The 6,000-nt window shown below is 46.5% G+C and overlaps 1 protein-coding gene across 3 annotated transcripts in view; it reads right to left on the bottom strand.

Annotated features, from left to right (window-relative positions):
* Positions 1–570: 570 nt before the first annotated feature.
* The window catches only part of TTLL6 (tubulin tyrosine ligase like 6), a 55,168-nt gene continuing 49,738 nt past the window's right edge, over positions 571–6,000 (bottom strand). For all 3 annotated transcript variants that reach the window (XM_050762496.1, XM_050762497.1, XM_050762498.1), the window contains one exon: positions 571–1,305. The gene's annotated coding sequence lies outside the window, so the exon portion shown is untranslated. The remainder of the gene's footprint in view (positions 1,306–6,000) is intronic.

The raw sequence follows: 6,000 nt of genomic DNA, 5'->3' as shown, positions 1-6,000 counted from the left end.
GGCAGATAAGGAAAGATGTTATGCCTGGGGTCTGGCCAGGCCCTGTTGGGCACAGTTGGAAGAGTCAGAGTGCCCCAGAGAGGGCAACAGCAGGCCCTGGGCTCCTAGTAAAGAGGGCAGGGCTTACTGTAGACCACTTGTCCCAAGAAAGTCTTCAAAGGTTCCTGACATATTTTCAATGTATTCGGAGCTTTTTTTTTTTTACGGAGTCTCGCTCTGTCGCCCAGGCTGGAGTGCAGTGGCGCAATCTCGGCTCACTGCAACCTCTGCCTTCTGGGTTCAAGCAATTCTCCTGCCTCAGCTTCCTGAGTAGCTAGGACTACAGGTGCTTGCCACCACACCTGGCTAATTTTTATATTTTTAGTAGAGATGGGGTTTCGCCATGTTTGCCAAGCTGGTCTTGAACTCCTCACCTCAGGTGATCTGCCTGCCTCAACCTCCCAAAGTGCTGGGAGTACAGGCATGAGCCACCGTGCCTGGCCTGGAGCTTTCTTAGTGAGGGGTACTCAGGATAACTGTCTCCCCACAACCTTCCCTTCCCATTCTCCCTCCAGATCAGGCTCCTCCTCCTGGCAGTAAGCATGGCAATTTCTTTTATTAATGGATGCCTGAAGGGAAAGTGTAACATTTCTGCAGGTTGATAGAAGAAGCATCTTCAGGCTGGGTACTCTCGCCTCACCTCTGTTTTCACTGGTGAGATTAAGTTGGGCTGCTGAGGGAGGTCGCCAGAAGATGCTCAGGCACTGAGGTGGCAAGTCTTTGGGCTGGAGGGGATGGGCGGAGGTCGGGCCTTAACCTTGTGAAGTTGCAGCTGCCTCAGTTCTCTCACTCAGGGCTCAGAGTTATGCACTATGCCCATCCCTGACCTCATCTTTTTTCCTGGAGATGAAGACCAACTGGCATAGTTCTGTTGGTGGACTGAGGGCTTTTGACTCCTGGAAATCATGAGTCCTTCTCTGAAACACTACACCCCAAGTTGCTTTATCTGGGGGGAATATTCTGGATGATGGTGCCATGTGAGGAACCCAGAGAAGTGCCACTGGTAGGGCAACTGGGGTGTGTCCTGGGGGAGCACCAATCCAAGAAATCATGGTCCTGTAGCACTGTAAGCTAACTGGGAGGGCACAAAGGCAGGGCTGTTGGCCCCAGTGCTGCTAATAGGAGCTAATGAAGACAAGGATATCTAGATGAGGAAACAAAACTTCAGTTGATTCTGTGAACACTGGAGACACTGTCGGAAGAGACAAACCGTTTCCTGCAAGTTGAGAGGTAGGAAGAGAAAAGTGGCAGAGATCCAGTCTGATTCTGGAAAAAAAATACATATATATATATTTTTAGATTTTCCTTTAAAATTGCCTCCAGAATATTAAAGTCAATTAACTCATCATCACCATTCATATCTAGTGGATCAAAAGATGCTTAGGTGACTCATATCCGTAATCACCAGAAACTCATTCTACCTACACAACATTCATCTTCCTGCAGCCTTCTTGCCTGAAACATTGGATATGGATCATTTAAGAGCAGCCAAGATGGCTGGCTGGAGAGAATGTTATAGTGGTTAAGAAGCTGTATGCCCTTGGACAAGTTACTTAACCCCTCTCAGCCTTGGTTTCCCCATTTGGAAAAAGACAACAACAATGCCTTGAGGACCGAGACAATATATGAAAAGCTTTTAGTACACCAATGGGAAGTGTGTCTTGGGCCAGTTCATGCTGGGCTCATCACCATCAGCACAATATCATCCTCATCAGCAACAGCATCACCATCACTGCAGGTACCATTGATTCAGTAAGATGCCAGGCATCCCACTTTACCAAGCCATGAGTCATTCTTAAAATCTTACAAAATGAGGCCAGGCACAGTGGTTCATGCCTGTAATCCCAGTTCTTTGGGAAGCTGAGGCAGATGGATCACTTGAGGTCAAGAATTTGAGACCAGCCTGGCCAACATGGAGAAACTCCATCTCTACTAAAGCTACATCCAAAAATTAGCCAGGAATGGTGGCACACCTGCAGTCTCAGCTACTCAGGCGGCTGAGGCAGGAAAATCACTTGAACCTGGGAGGTGAAAGTTGCAGTGAGCCAAGATCACACCACTGTATTCCAGCCTGAGTGACAGAGCAAGACTCTGTCTCAAAAAACAAACAAACACACAAAAAACAAACAACAGCAGCAGCAACAACAACAACAACAGAAAGAAAAAGTTAGCCAGCGGAAGCAGGAGAATCACTTGAACCTGGGAAGCAGAGGTTGCAGTAAGCTGAGATCGAGATCGCACCACTGAACTCCAGCCTGGGCAACAGAGGGAGACTCCATCTCAAAAAAAAAAAAAGAAAGAAAGAAAAGAAAAAGTTAGCCAAGCATGGTGACAAGCACCTGTCACCCCAGCTACTCGGGAGGCAGAAGTGGGAGAATCAGCTGAGCCTGGGAAGTCGAGGCTGAAGTGAGCCGTGATAGTGCCACTGCACTCCAGCCTGGATGACACAGTAAGACCCTGTCTCAAAAAAAAAAAAAAGAAAGAAAGAAAGAAAGAAAATCCTACCAAATAGGTTGTTTATCCCCTAGAATTCAACTGTTATACAGATCTGCACCCTGGACTCAGTGACCAACCCCCTGTGAAAGTGGATCCAGAGGAAGAAGAATGAGATTCTAGCCACTAAAGCAGAAAAATGGAGGAGTTTGTCAGGGCTCCATTCCTCACATGGGTCAGGATGGGTGCCAAGTTCGTGACCAGGTGGTATAGAGGAAGAAATATAGAGCTGTTTGTCCAGTCCCTCACTTGTGTGAGGTTGAGCAAGTCATTTAACATCCTCAACCTTGAGTTTCTTCACTTGCAAACTGGGCATAAGGTAATAACGTCTGCCTTGCCAACCTCACGTTGTCAATGTGAGGATTCCATGAGATACGGTCTGTAAACCTGATGTGTGGAAGGTGTTATTACTATTACGCTTTCCAAAGAAACCCCTGATCCTCAACTGGGGCCTCTGCTTGCTCTTCCTTCTTTCCTTCAACCATTATTTCTTGTGCAGAAGACCTTTTCACACCACATTCTGCTCCATCTGTAAATCAATGCATTGATATCATGCACTCCAATGGACATACTGCTATATATAATTAGTCTTTTGTGAGTTTGCTTTTTTATGTGTAAGTCCTTTATGGTCTGATTAGTTTGGAGAGAGGTTTTAGAAGCCATTATTTGGCCTAAAAGCAGGGGGCCAGCTCTGAGATCTGGTGACCCCATATGTTATTCTAGGAGGCTCTGCTTGGTCTTTGTCATATCTGCTACCTGCAGAAATGCCTCCACTGAAGAGCTACTTATTGTCATGTCAGCTCTAACTAAAGACTTAATATGAAAAGTATAATTTAACAGACAGATAATATGGCTTCAAGAGCTTGGGACTTGAGAATCAAAAGCATCTGACTTAAATCCTTGCTGTGCCAATTAAAAACGGGGAGATCTGCTGAATGTTAAGCCTTATGCTCTTTGAGTATCAGTTGTTTTTTGATTTTGTTTTTGTTTTTTTGTTTTTGTTTTTTTTTTTCCTTTCTAAAGTTCACGGCTAAGTGCAATGGCTCACACCTGTAATCCCAGAGTTTTGGGAAGCCGAAGCAAGAGGATTGTTTGAGGCCAGGAGTTCAAGACCAGTCTAGGCAACATGGGAGACCCTGTGCTACACAAATAATTTTTAAATTAGCTGGATATCACGATGTGCACCAGTAGTCCTAGCTACATGGGAGGCTGAGGCAGGAGGATGGCTTGAGCCCTGGAGTTTGAGATTATGGTGATCCATGATCCTATCACTGCACTCCAGCCTGCACAACAGAACAAGACTGTCTCCAAAGAAAATAAAAATAAAGTGTGCAATTGTGATTGAAATTCAATTGGATAAAATATTTATCTAGAAGAGTGCTGGCGCTTTTATAGTCAGCTAGCAAAAAAGGGCAACTATCACCATCTATCACCCTGATTTTTTCTTTTTTTAGAGACGGGGTCTCGCTATGTTGCCTAGGCCGGAGTGCAATGGATATTCAGCAGCGTGATCCCACTACTGATGAGCATGGAAGTTTTGACCTGCTCCATTTCCGTCTTGGTTTACCCTTCCTTAGGCAACCTGGTGGTCCCCAGCTCCTGGGAGGTCATCATACTGATGCCAAACTTAGTGTGGATACCCAATCAGGATAGCGCATTACAGCCCGGAACTCCTGGACTCAAGCAATCCTTCTGCCTCAGCCTCCCAAGTAGCTGGGACCACAGGCACTTGCCACCATGCCCAGCACCATGACTCATACTAACACATGACAGTGCCCTCAGCCATTGTTTATTATGGCAGTAAAGACCTATGAGACTCCACATGATAAAATGCTGTTTCAGGGAAAGAAGTCTTCCCTAAAGAACTACTCAACTTATTTTTACTCACCTACGAGAAAATATTGAAACCATCTCTGCCTACAAAATACCAGAGCTCCTTAGGGAATGTCAGCTCACATTGCTAAAAAGTGACATGAAGAATCAGCATCTGATATCAGAGGCAATCACCAAGGTTCGTTGTTTCTCGGCTCACTACAACTCCAAGTAGGTGAGGGCCAGTGTACACAGGGATGTACCTGGAGCTTGCGCGTGGGGAGAGAAACCAACAGAACCAGTCCCAATCTTTGAGGAGCCCCCAATCTTGAGGGGGAGGAATAAAGTTCCTGTCCTCAGGGAGACCCCCATCTGATGGCAGAGACATAGTCCATGCCGCTAGGGACTCTCTAGTATGATTGGACAGACAAAAAGGACCAAAACAGGATGCTATGTCTGGCCTTTTCTGCTAAGAGGTTCAGAGCCAAATTCAACGGTCAATGCAGGAAGCACCTTATCACCTCCTCTTCATATAATGATCTCTTCCCTTTCTTTGTGTGGCTTCTGATCATTATTATTTCATTTAACAGTCCTATTGAATACAAGTTCTCATGGTAATCTGTACATCATCCTCTCTTTTCTATTTTTTATTTATTTATTTATTTATTTATTTATTTATTTATTTATTTATTTTTGAGATGGAGTCTCGCTCTGTCGCCCAGGCTGAAGTGCAGTGGCCCGATCTCAGCTCACTGCAAGCTCCGCCTCCCAGGTTTACGCCATTCTCCTGCCTCAGCCTCCTGAGTAGCTGGGACTACAGGCGCCAGCCACCTCGCCCGGCTAGTTTTTTTTTGTATTTTTTAGTAGAGACGGGGTTTCACCGTGTTAGCCAGGACGGTCTCGATCTCCTGACCTCGTGATCCGCCCGTCTTGGCCTCCCAAAATACTGGGATTACAGGCTTGAGCCACCGCGCCCGGCCCCTCTCTTTTTTAAATAGTAGAAACAGGGTGGGTGCGGTGGCTCGTATCTGTAATCCCAGCACTTTGGGAGGCCGAGGTGGGTGAATCGCTTGAGGCCAGGAGTTTGAGACCAACCTGTCCAACATGGCAAAACCCCATATCTACTAGAAATACAGAAATTGGCTGGGCATGGAGGCACATGCCTGTAGCCCCAGCTACTCAAGAGGCTGAGGCACAAGAATTGAAGATAGTGGTCGTGGGTTGGAGCTCCTCAAGGATCAGAGAGTTTTGCTCCAATAACAGGCCCACAGGTCAGGGCTGGCTGTAACAGGCTCCTCTGCCTAGGCCTGGGTCCACATGTAAGACAAGTACTTATTACCCATATGTTTTTGTTGTTGTTGTTGTTGTTGTTTTGTTTTGTTTTTTGGAGATGGAGTCTCGCTGTGTCGCCCAGGTTGGAGCACAGTGGCGCAGTCTCAGCTCACTGCAACTGTAGCTGGGACTACAGGCATGTGCCATCATGCCCGGCTACTTTTTGGGGTTTTTTTGTTTTTGTTTTTGTCTTTTTGAGATGGAGTCTCACTCTGTCACCCAGGCTGGAGTGCAGTGGCGCGATCTTGTTTCACTGCAAGCTCCGCCTCCTGGGTTCATGCCATTCTCCTGCCTCAACCTCCCAAGTAGCTGGGACTACAGGCA

This window comes from Macaca thibetana, chromosome 16 (assembly GCF_024542745.1).
Source record: "Macaca thibetana thibetana isolate TM-01 chromosome 16, ASM2454274v1, whole genome shotgun sequence".
In the NCBI taxonomy this organism is placed as follows: Eukaryota; Metazoa; Chordata; class Mammalia; order Primates; family Cercopithecidae; genus Macaca; species Macaca thibetana.
This window is presented reverse-complemented; position numbering and strand designations above follow the sequence as displayed.